This window comes from Mustela nigripes, chromosome 6 (assembly GCF_022355385.1).
Source record: "Mustela nigripes isolate SB6536 chromosome 6, MUSNIG.SB6536, whole genome shotgun sequence".
Lineage (NCBI taxonomy): Eukaryota > Metazoa > Chordata > Mammalia > Carnivora > Mustelidae > Mustela > Mustela nigripes.
This window is the reverse complement of record NC_081562.1, coordinates 86,146,145-86,158,207: the sequence shown is the minus strand read 5'-3', so window position 1 is coordinate 86,158,207 and position 12,063 is coordinate 86,146,145. Positions and strand designations below refer to the sequence as shown.

The window sequence follows — 12,063 nt, the reverse complement described above, 5'->3', positions numbered from 1 at the left end:
CCGGACGCCTGGGTTCCCGGCGGTGAAGGTCAACTGAGTCGGCCTGGGCGACCTGTCACCATTCTCCCCAGCGACAGTACACAGGGAGCACTGGTGGAACTCGGGGTTAGGAACCTAGCCGTTGCTGGAAGCGTGGAGGAATGGTGGGAGGGTAACCAACGATCAGAGCATGAGCACTTCATAAATATTTAATAACAATATTATTATTAATAAATATCATAATAATGGGCCAGATTTGTGCTTCCCGGCCATTCTCACCTGGCAAGGCCAAGGGAGCGCCAGGGTGCCTTGTGATCCCCACTTTAGCGTTGGGATCCCCCATTCCGCGGTGGCTGGAAGCCTGAAACCCCAGAAAAGCCTCAGCCGCAGGGCAGGGGGAAATCAAACAGGGTCAGGAAGCCTTTCCAGACAAACGGAAAGAAGTTCTTTGCAGAGATTGTAGCCTCATCTGCTTTTCCAGATTCCTTGCTCCAAAAGTAGAGGCTGGTCTTGAATTGTTTATGGACATATATCCCTCCACCCCTTATCTTGGTATTCCGAGGCAGCCAACAGGAGTAAACAGGGCTTTCTGAGGAAGAATCCCATATATTCCATTTGGATAGAAGCCCTGGTGCAGGGTGATATTTCTGTGACCTGTTTTCAAGTTTGTTCATTTTGGTTTTGAGTATGTGCCGGAGAACTTCACTGTGTTCCTTGGTCAAACAAAAGTACCTAGTATGTGCCATGCTCTGAGCAATACAGATAGAACTTACCCTGTCATGGAGTTTTCAGTTTAGGTGGTGGTGGTGGCTAGGGGGTCCAGGGAAGGCCAATCATAACCATGAAAGCTACAAAGTCATACCATAGAGTGATAACGTGTGTGTGTGTGAGTGAGAGAGAGAGAGAGATGAGCTATTTCTTCTCTTTTGAAGGTATATCTAGAAACTAAGAAAAAGTGAATCAGAAGAAATTTGCTTCTCTAAGGGTTCTCTGCATAATGAAGGAACATGGGATAAGATCATATCCCTCTCCCCAAGATTTACTGCCTATAAAATCATAATAGTAATCTTTGAATTTTTAACACTTTACAATTGAAAACATTTTTATATACATACTTTATACTTCAATTAAAAATAATAACATTATTTTTATATGCCATGGGTGGTTCTGTCAGTTAAGCATCCTGCTCTCAGTCTCAGCTCAGGTCTTGATCTTAGGGTTGTGAGTTCAAGCCTTGCACTGGGCTTTTTGCTGGGCATGGAGCCTACTTTAAAAATAGTAATAACAATAGTAGTAAGTGTTACATAGTGTTTGCTGTGTGCCAGGCCTAGTTTTAAGTGCCTTACATAAATGTTACCAATTTAATCCTTAGTAACCCATGAGGCGGGTACTATCCTTTAGCTCCAATTTACAAATAAGAAAATTGAGGCTTAGGGAGATTACTTGAGGGGAAGCAGTGCTCAATCTGGGTCTTCTGCCTTTAAGCCCCAAGCTCTTTCTGTGTCAGAATGAGGGTCAGTGAGGCCACAGAGGGAATAGGAGGGAAGCTGGATTGCACATTAGGAAGGGGTAAGTGTGGTTAGGGTTCTCCAGAACTTATTGCTACTTCTTTGAAACAATTTTTTTTTAATTGATTCCTCAGTAATGTATCTTTTTTTCTTTTAAAGATTTTATTTATTTATTTATTTATTTTTAAAAGATTTTATTTATTTATCAGAGAGAGAGAGAGGGAGAGAGAGCGAGCACAGGCAGACAGAATGGCAGGCAGAGGCAGAGGGAGAAGCAGGCTCCCTGCTGCGTAAGGAGCCCGATGTGGGACTCAATCCCAGGACGCTGGGATCATGACCTGAGCCGAAGGCAGCTGCTTAACCAACTGAGCCACCCAGGCGTCCCTTTATTTATTTATTTGACAGACAGACATCACAAGTAGGCAGAGAGGCAGACAGAGAGAGGAAGCAGAGAGAGGAGGAAGCAGGCTCCCTCCTGAGCAGAGAGCCGAATGCAGGACTCGATCCTAGGACCCTGGGATCATGACCTGAGCTGAAGGCAGAGGCTTTAACCCACTGAGCCACCCTGGCACCCCTCTTTGAAACAATTTTTAAGTAGTCCTAGAACTGTGAATGGGAACAAAAAAAAATTGAAATAGGGTCTGTGTTTCAAGGGAGAAGGTAGGAAGTATGAGGAGGGCAAGTGATATAACCTGATTTCTTAGTTTGTATTTTTGGCTCATAGACACACACACACACACACACACACACACACACACACACACACACCCCGTTATGTACCAGGTATTATACTAGGCACTGGGGCATGTTAATAAGTGGGTGGATCTCCTTGGAGTTTACAGTCTAGTGGGGAAATATACCTACTCTTTATTTTTCACATTTCATTTGCCTCCTCCCTTCACCCTGCCTGGGATGAATCATGTTTGGGCACAAGGGCATGGGAACAGGAGGAGAAACTAAATCTAAATGTGTCTTTATTAAACTAGTGTTTACTGTTAGCCTATATATGTCTACGATTATACATGAGAGTTTGGAAAGGGGGAATTAAAGTTATTCACTGCTTTCCTATCTTTTTCTCCTTCACCTTTTTCTGGCCCATCTGAATGCCTAGCTGGTCTGTTAGCAGTTTACCAAGCTATTAATCTCTGCTTGTGGATGGAGGGCGGGGTGGGGAGGTGGAGAGGGTTGTCTGGAGAACTGAGAGTTTTCATTTTCAATGTGTCCTGATCCTTGGGGACCCAAATTGGCCCCTTACCATTACGGAGAGAAAGTTCTTTATTGTTATTGTTATTTGTTATTGTTAGGAGGATACCTGTCTGGGACAGGTGAACACTGTGTTGAATTTTGAGTCTGCCATTGACTTTTCTGTGCCCTTGGGCAAGTCACCTGAGCTTTCTCTCCTTCCATTTCACTGTCAATAAAACTAGGATCATAATAAGAGCACCATGCTACGCATTTCACTTACACAATCTCGTATCACCGTTATAACAACCGCATATTTTCCCATTTAATCACTGTTTTAAAGATGAGGAAATTAGGGGTGCCTGGGTGGCTCAGTTGTTTAAGCATCTACCTTGGACTCGGGTTATGATCTCAGGGCCCCAGGTCAGGCTCCTTGCTACATGGAGAGTCTGCTTCTCCCCCTCCTTCTGCCCTCCAACCCGCTCCCACTAATGTGTGCACACTCTGTTTTGTTCTCTCCCAAATTAATAAATAAAATTTAAAAAAGAAAAAAAGATGAGGAATTTAAGCTTCGTAGAGGCTAAGATCACACCGAGATCATACAGCTATTTCATGGCCAAACTGGGATCTGAGTCTAGGTTTCCCTCCAAAGCCCATACCCTTACCTCTCTTTAATCCTCAACTTTCTATCTGTAAAAATGGGAGTAATAATAACCAATTGTTCCTAGTGTTTTATACAATAATTCTGAGGTAAGCTCTCTTATTATTTATCCCTGAGAAAACAGAAGTTACCTTCCCCCCATGTGGAAAGTCACACAGTTGGTTCCGTTTCAGTATGGATTTGCACTATGGTGTGGGGGGCGCCAGTGTCAGAATTGAATAATAATAGTTAAGATACGTTGAACGCTTATGCCATTTACTGTCACACTAGCCCCGTTTCAAATATGGTAACTGAGGCATAGAGAGGTTAGGTCCTTGTCCAAGGTGTCACACCGAAGACATCTTAAAACTGAGAGATGAATCTAGCTTCTTAATTGCTGCACTAAACTCAAATGAGATAATGTATGTAAATTAGGATAATAGCTCCCATTTTCTGAGCCCTTACTGTGTGCCAGGCATCGATCTAAACTTTGACATGCATTAATTTATGCATTAATTTATTCAGTCAAACCCTATGAAGTTGATGCTATTTCTCTCATTTTTTCAGATGAAGAAACTGAGGCACCAAAGTTCAGGCATTTGTCCTGAGGCCCGCAGCTGGTAAATACCAAAGCTGGGATGATGAACCCTACAGTCTCTGTCTCCAGAGGGTGCTCGCTATAATACTATGTATAAAGGGCAGGGATCCCGATAAACTGTAAATAATTATTCTTCTTCAGCACGTGTAAGCAGGGAAATCTGTGTCCTGGGACCAGAAGTAGAGAAGGATGGAAGGGCATGCAGAAAATCCATCAGGCAGTAATGACTTAGAGGTGGAAGCCTCTTTGGAGTCTGGCAATTTAAGAAAAGGGCTGATTATAGTTGTATGCAGGGATGTGGTGGTGTTCCTTCACACCAGGTATGAAAGCTGTGTGGACTGGCGTGGCAGTGTTAAGTGGGGGAATTCTGGGCATCCTGGAAGGGAGAGCCTGTAGGATTTGGTGAAGGAGCAAATGTGAGCCATAAGCGAGAAGGCAAGGATGATGGCAAGGCTTTTGGCCTGAGCATCTGTGGAAAGATGAAGCTGCCCATAGGCCGAGATGGGGAAGGCTGCATGCAGGTGGAATGGGTTTGGGGGCGCCTGGGTGGTGCGGTCAGTTAAGTGTCTGACTCTTGATCTCAACCCAGGTCTTGATCTCAAGGTTGTGAGTTCAAGCCTCATTGCACGTGGAGCCTACTTAAAAAAAAGACAAAGAAATTAGGAGTTCGTTTTTGAACATGTTGAGTACGAGATGATATGAACAATTAGTAGGCATTTGGATATCTGAGGCTGAACTTCCGAGATGCAGTCCCAATTTGATCCTTGTGTGACTCAGTGAGCCCATCTAGGGAGGAGGTAAAGCCTTGAAAGCACCAGTGAGCTCAGCCCTAGTTCCCCATCTCTGCCAGTATCCTGCTGTCCCATCATTGTGGCCTTTCTGAATGGCAGCTTTGCAAGAGGTAAGTGCAAACATGGTTTAAATACAAAAGAAGCCTAGAGCTGGAGATGCCAATGTGGACAAACAACCCTGAGAGAATTAAGTCAAATTTCTGAAAGGTGATTTCCCACAGTAAGTGTGGCTTTCTTTCAGCTGAGTACAGGTAAAACTAATTTCAGCTTAATCAGCCATATTTTAGAGTCCACTGACCTCATGAAGAGGAGACGCCTGCTGCAAAATCGAATGTAGAGTGAGAAGGTATTTTACACCTTGAAAACCTCAGCCACATGAAGTGTTAAGGGAGGGATGAAAATCACAGAAAGGAGTCTGTGTTAAAAGTAGGCATCCTGGGCCACCTGGGTGGCTCAGTGGGTTAAGCCTCTGCCTTTGGCTCAGGTTGTGATCTCATGGTCTTGGGATCGAGCCCCGCATCTGGCTCTCTGCTCAGCAGGGAACCTGCTTCCCTCTCTCTCTCTGCCTGCCTCTCTGTCTACTGTGATCTCTGTCTGTCAAAAAAAAAAAAAAAAAAAAAAAAAAAATCTTCAAAAGAAAAAGTCAGCATCCCGCACAAGAATTTCCATTTTCCTCCACATGGCGTAAGATTCTGCATACATAACATTTCATGTTGGGAAAAGTTTTCAATTAGCAATAATCACGCCTCGGATAAACCTCATTGGCTACGATACTGCCACTGCGCAAAGCTGTATAACATTTCATGTTGGAACCACGTGCAACCCTGGAATGAGGGAGAAGGGACCACCCCAGACTGCAGCAGGTATCCCTTCGGTGGATCCTCTAGCCCTTGTTTATCCACCATGACACTGAAACATACTGTACCACAGTTCTCTCTGTTTCCTTAACTCCATGTTAGACTGAAGGCTTCTTAACAAAGCCAGGAAAGGGTTTCTCCCCCGTTGTATCCCCAATGTCCAGCACGTATAGCCACTGAAATATTTGAATAGATGAAGGACGAAACATTTCAGGATTTTTCCTAATAGGATCTCAGGCTCCTCTAGGGGGTTTTGGATGTGTTTGAGATTTTTTTTTTTTTTTAAGATTTTATTTATTTGAGAGAGAGAGAGAGAGCATGGCAGGGGAGAGGTCAGAGGGAGAAGTAGACTCCCCGATGAGCAGGAAGCCCGATGTGGGACTTGATTCTGGAACTCCAGGATCATGACCTGAGCCAAAGGCAGTTGCTTAACCAACTAAGCCACCCAGGCACCCCAAGATTTACTTTTTTTTTTTTAAGATTTTATTTACTTATTTGACAGGGAGAGAGCACAACTGGGGGGACAGGCAGGCTCCCCGCTAAGCAGGGAGCCCAATGTGGGGCTCGATCCCAGGACGCTGGGATCAGGATCTGAGCCGAAGGCAGAAGTCTAACTGACTGAGCCATCCAGGTGCCCTTGTTTGATATTTCCTAATGCTCCTCCTGGGTGCCTTGGAACGTTGCTCTAAGCAGGTCCAAAGCAATTGCCAAAGGAGGTCCCCTGACTCCATCCCCTCCACTGGAACTCCTGGATGGTCCCAGACCTCTCGATTTTCGGATTGTGGGCAAATGCCTCGGCACCAACAGTTCACTCTCCCCTCAAGGTTACCTGTGTTTTTAGATGTTAGTCCAGGAAAGCGAGGGATAAATAAACTCTCTGGGAACCAACTGAGGTGCTTTGCCCGGTTTGAGTCAGGTGTGTTTCACTCGTCTCATTGGAGAAAGAAGACCCAGGAGGAGGCTCCAGGTGGGCTCTGGCTCCGGTCCCAGCTTTACCCAGAGCAGCTCCGCTGTGCTGTGTATGGTGTCGAGTTCTACTGCCGGAGTGATCACAGGAGCCCCTTCTCTTCAAACAGACCAAGGATCATTGCTTCTCACTGGCTCTCAGGCTGTGGACATGGCATGGCAACGTGAGCTCAAAGGAGGCCGTTCACCGCAGTCATTGGGGAACTGGTCAAAATACAAACTAAAGATGGCTGCTGTCTCGTCAGTGAGGCCAAGCACAGACTTAGGCTTGAAAAATGTGGAAAGTTCCTGGCAGGGGCCTGGGACCTGGTGCAGGGGAAAGTCTGCACAGATACTGAGCTAGGAAGCACACAGGACAGCGTTCAGAGTCAAAATGCTGAGTGTCTGCAGATTGGAGAGGTGTTTCCATCACATGTATCTCTGATAGGAGCCATCTAAAGCCAAGACGAAGGGAGATGAGTAAGTTCTGGGGTCTGAGATGAGGGAGGCATTTGTCTCTGTACTGCATGCCTTTCTGGAGGGCAGAAGCCTGGTCAGTTGGTCAGAGTGTGCCTGTGTGTGGGCAGAGGCTCTGAGCCAGGACTGCCTTTTCCCTTGACACAAAGGACTAAATATTGAGGAACCAGGTCCACATAAGGTCATAGAATTTCGAGGGTGGAAAGGATGTTAGGATTACCTGAGCCTCTGTACTGCTTAAATCCCCCTAATAACACAGTCACAAAGTGGACACTTGCTTAATCACTTCCTGTGAGTGGCCATGGTTGGCCCCAAGGGACCAGTGGCCACAAGACTGGGAGCACGCTTTAAGCCCCTCTTGAACAGATGGCCCTTGCCCCACAATGACTGGCTACGGATGCCTCCCACCTGAAGGCCTTTGGAATTGGAAAATCCTTCCCCCGTGAAATGTGTGTATCAAGCTATAATGGACCCAAATTTACTTTGCACACCTTTCCGCTCTGTTTTGTCTCTGCCTTTTATTTGAATTTGCAGATGACTTGCTAACTGACTTCTGTATGTTACAAATTTTTTGGCTCATCCCAGTTCCCATCCCAAAGTGGTGGTAAGTTGCCAAGTTGGCAAAACTCACAGAAGATCCCCATGTACAAAATCTGGAGGAGGACATCACCCAGGGATGAGGCCAGAGTCCCAGTGAGGGTGGAAGGTGCCTACTAGGTCTTCCAGCAAATTCCTCTCCCCTTTCTGCCCCACCTAGTCCTGCCTGAAGAGGGGAGCCTTATTTACTCCTTTTTCAAATTGCTAGGTGTCTTGAATTTCTTTTTTTTTTTTTTTAAGATTTTATTTATTTATTTGACAGACAGAGATCACAAGTAGGCAGAGAGGCAGGCAGAAAGGGGGGGAAGCAGGCTCCCTGCTGAGCAGAGACCCCCCACCCCCGATGCAGGGCTCCATCCCAGAACCCTGGGATCATGACCTGAGACGAAGGCAGAGGCTTTAACCCACTGAGCCACCCAGGCACCCCAGTGTCTTGAATTTCTTGCCTTTCCTTTCATCCCTAAGCTAGATGGTTAGGGAAGGAAAGGGAGAAAAGGAACCTTGTGGTCCCCCTTGCCTTCTTGGCCAAGGAACATTCTGCCATAGAGTGAGGACCCTAAAACCTATGCCATAGAGTGAGGACCCTAAAACCTCTAAGCCAGCAATTACACTCTTAGGTACATATGCCAAAGAATTGAAAACAAGCGTTCAAACAAAAACTTGTACGGAAAAATTCACTGAAGCCCTATTCACGCAGCCAAAAGGTAGAAACAACTGAAACATCCATCGACTGATAAACGGATAAGCAAAATGTAATGTATCCATACAGTGGATTTTTTTTTCAAGACATGAGTTTAATTGCCTATTAGACCATCCAGATGGAAATATGTAGTAAATGAATGGAAATCAGGGTCACAAATTAGGAGAGAGGCAGGCATTTTTAGGCCAGTTTAGGTTTAGACATTCACCAGGTTGGACCTTTTTTTTTTTTAATTTAAAATAAAATTTTTTGCCATAATAAACAGAACAATGTATTAAAACTGACTTCCACAATTGTCCAAATTATTTAATCACGATTAAACTTTTTTTTCACATTTCTTTAAATGTCACGCTTTCTTTGGCAAGTTTATTCAAAATACTGAATTTTCATTTTATGATTTAGTTTCTCTAAGAGTGCCCTACACTGATGGTCATCAGGATAACTTTCTCTAAGCCCTAATGGTTTATATCTTCCCTTTAAAATGCATAAGGATCGTCAAGGGTGGCTCAGTGGGTTAAGTCTCTGCCTTCTGCTCAGGTCATGATCTCAGGAATGGATGGGATCAAGACCCGCATAGGGCTCTCTGCTCCTCAGGAAGCCTGCTTCCTGCTGCTTTCTCTGCCTGCCTGCTTATGGTCTCTCTCTTCTCTCTGTGTCAAATAAATAAATAAAGTCTTTAAAAAAAATAAAATGTATAAGTATCTTCAAAAAGTGTATAAATATCTTTTAATTACATTATCATTTTCAAAAAAATCCTAGGGGAAAATTATAAATTAAACACCGTTTTTTCCTTCATTTCTGCTGGAGTATAGCAATTGGTCATCGAACCCATAGTGGGCTAGCAGCTTAGCAAGGCTGAGTCTTGCTGCCAGTTTCAGCCGGCTGCCCATCATAAAGCAACAGCTGATTACAGCTTCTACACTCCTTTTGGAGCGACCCCGTAACTGACACAAGGCCTTCTTTGGTCCGTACATTATGCTAGTTTCTGTCCCCGAAAAAGGTCTTCCTTTCCCTGAACCTGCTTCATCCAATTTTGCTTGTTCTTCATTTAATCCGTGTTTGGGACAGCCTCACTCAAAACCGTTTTGGAGATCACCGTGTGACCCAGGATCGAGTGCACAGATCCACATGCATCCATATCCTGAAACGTGTTTTATGGAATACGTCCTTTCTTCACCTTTGCGATCTATGTGTTTTATTTTTTTGAGGTTGAGAGGGAGAGAGAGCGAGCATGAGAGGGGACAGGTCAGAGGGAGAAACAGACTCCCCGCCAAGCAGGGAGCCGGATATGGGACTCAATCCCAGGACTCCAGGATCATGACCTGAGCCGGAGGCAGTTGCCCAACCAACTGAGCCACCCAGGCACCCTAAAAATGTTCTTAAAATTACAAGTAGTTTTTTTCTGGTGAAGATACTGGTTTCTTTGAAAAGGTCTGATAGGTTTACTTCATTCTCTACTTTAAGACATTTTACCATGCTGTAATAGGGATTAAATGAAGATCTTGTTTTCCTTACTCATGAAGTGTTGCACTTAATAGGTTTTTGTCTTGAACTGCTTGTGCCGGGAGGTGCTGGGTCAGGGCCTGGGCCAGGGGAGAACTCGGTAAAGTCACCTCTGAGCTTGATAAACTTTCCATCTTGGAAATGAAATCTCTATTTGCCTCTCCCTGAGCCCGTGCAGACAGTGCCAGGAGCACACCCCGCCCCCAATATTATCGGCTATTCCATAGCTATAAAAAGGATTAAAGTCTTGGTACATGCTACAACATGGATAAACCTTGGGGAAATTTTGCTAAGTGAAAGAAGGCAGACATAAAGGCCATTTATTGTATGATTCCACTTATGAAATATGGAGACTAGACAAATCCATAAAGAAAAAAAGCAGATTCGTGGTTGCCAGAGGCTGGAGGTGGCAGAGAAAGGAAGTAACAGCTAATGGGGTTTCCTTTGGGGGATGATGAAAATATCCTGGAACTAAATTGTGGTGATGGGTGCACAATATTGTAAATCTATTATATTCTACTTAGTTTGACACTTTAAAATGGTTACAGTGGTAAATTTTACCTCAATCAATAAAATCATAAAAAAGGAAGACCGATCAACCCACCCACGGTTGAAAGAGGGAGGAAAAGATCTAGAATCTAGAACATGTCTCTGAATTTACTTTCCTCATCTGCACCTGGGTCATAATACCCTCTTCCCCCAGCTGGCATGAATAATGAGCAGGAATAAGTGTTACATAAACACTTAGCAATAGAGGCTCTCAACGTCAGTGTTAATTGCCTACTTTTCTATGTAAGTATCTAAACCTGTTTGTCCCCTTTATACCTTTATTTTTTAATGACCCTACCGGTTTGTGGCTCCAGCCAGCCAATCTGGTCTTCACAGGGGTTCCTTCCACTCCCTCTCCCTGCCTTTGGCCACTGCTCCGAGATCTGGGAGGTTGTCCTGCCTCTGGTGTTAAAGGCCAGTAGTGTCCTTAGGCCACTGCCACAGAATCACTTGCGAGCTGATTTTGTGGGATCCACCTGCTGAATCAGACTCTCTGGGGATGCTTGCTTCAGGGGAATCTGGTGTCTGTATTTTTAGTAAGTGCTCTAGATGATGATCGTGCATATTCAGGTTGGGGACTACTGTTTTAATATATCCCTGTCTTCACCATCTCTCCCAGGAAGTCTGCTCAAACTTGCTCAAAGTCTGCTCAAACTTCCCTGAGAAGCCCTCTGATTAGCTTGGGTTCTGCTGGGTCTGCCCTCTCCCTGCAGACTGGGGGACTCCAAAGACAAATACCTGCCCTTCTCTTTCTTCTGGTCACCCTGGCTCCTCCTGAGTGTAGATCCTCCTGGGATGCTGTAGGAAGCGAGACGCTTTAGTTTTAAAGTCCTTAGAATCCTGTTTACTTCTATAGACACCTGAGAGAACTTAGGTTCGCTCACTTCTTACCATTCTACTCCTGACTTTTCAAGGTGATACAGAAATTGTATGACTACATCACATCAGCCTTTGCTTTTCCTGTCCCATGTCATCCCACAGATGTGCTAGGTGTGGGCCGGCCCCCACCCGACCCTGACAAGTGACCATGGATCCTGGAGCTGGGCCAGAGTCATCTCTGACTGTCAATGAGCAGGTATATGCTGGGGCAGGAAGAGGCGGGGGGAGTGAGGGTCATGGACCCCAGCGTGTGTCCACGGGGAAGACTCCAGAGAACCCGTCAGTACCTGTTTCTTACCAAATTCTTGGTTACTTAACCCATCCAGATGTAGTTACCAGCTAGGATTTCTCAGGGACTGAGTTGGGGCCTTTAAGCTGTGACTATATATATATATATATATATATATATATATATATTTTTTTTTTTTTTTTTTTTTTTTTTAAGATTTTATTTATTTTTTTCAGGCAGAGAGAGAAAAAGGGAGAGGGGGCGTGAGCTGGGGAGTAGGGGCAGAGGGAGAAGCAGGCTCCCCACTGAGCAGGGAGCCCAGGTGTGGGACTTTATCCAAGGACCCTGGGATCATAACCTGAGCCGAAGACAGACGCCTGAGTGAGCCACCCAGGTGCCCCTAAGCTGTTTCAAAAAAGTGAAATTAAAATATACAAATATGTATGGGGCACCTGGCTGGCATGGTTGGTAGAGCATGTGACTCTTGACTTTGGGGTCGTGAGTTCACTTTACTCTTTAGAGTTTACTTTATGGGGCACCTGGGTGGCTCAGTGGGTTAAAGCTTCTGTCTTTGGCTCAGGTCATGATCCTGGGGTCCTGGGATCAAGCCCTGCATGGTGGGGGGGGGG

General features: G+C 45.1%; 1 protein-coding gene and 1 pseudogene across 4 annotated transcripts in view; one reads left to right on the top strand and one right to left on the bottom strand.

Annotated features, from left to right (window-relative positions):
* Positions 1–12,063, top strand: part of POU6F1 (POU class 6 homeobox 1) — a 29,173-nt gene that overhangs the window by 901 nt on the left and 16,209 nt on the right. For 2 of the 4 annotated variants that reach the window (XM_059403138.1, XM_059403135.1), the window contains exon 2: positions 11,308–11,401. The exons of 1 other annotated variant lie outside the window; for it this stretch is intronic. The gene's annotated coding sequence lies outside the window, so the exon portion shown is untranslated. Of the gene's footprint in view, positions 1–3,876; positions 3,930–11,307; positions 11,402–12,063 lie in introns of all 4 variants that reach the window. One more of the 4 variants, XM_059403136.1, reaches the window with a different exon arrangement.
* Positions 5,407–5,489, bottom strand: LOC132020939 (U4 spliceosomal RNA; annotated as a pseudogene).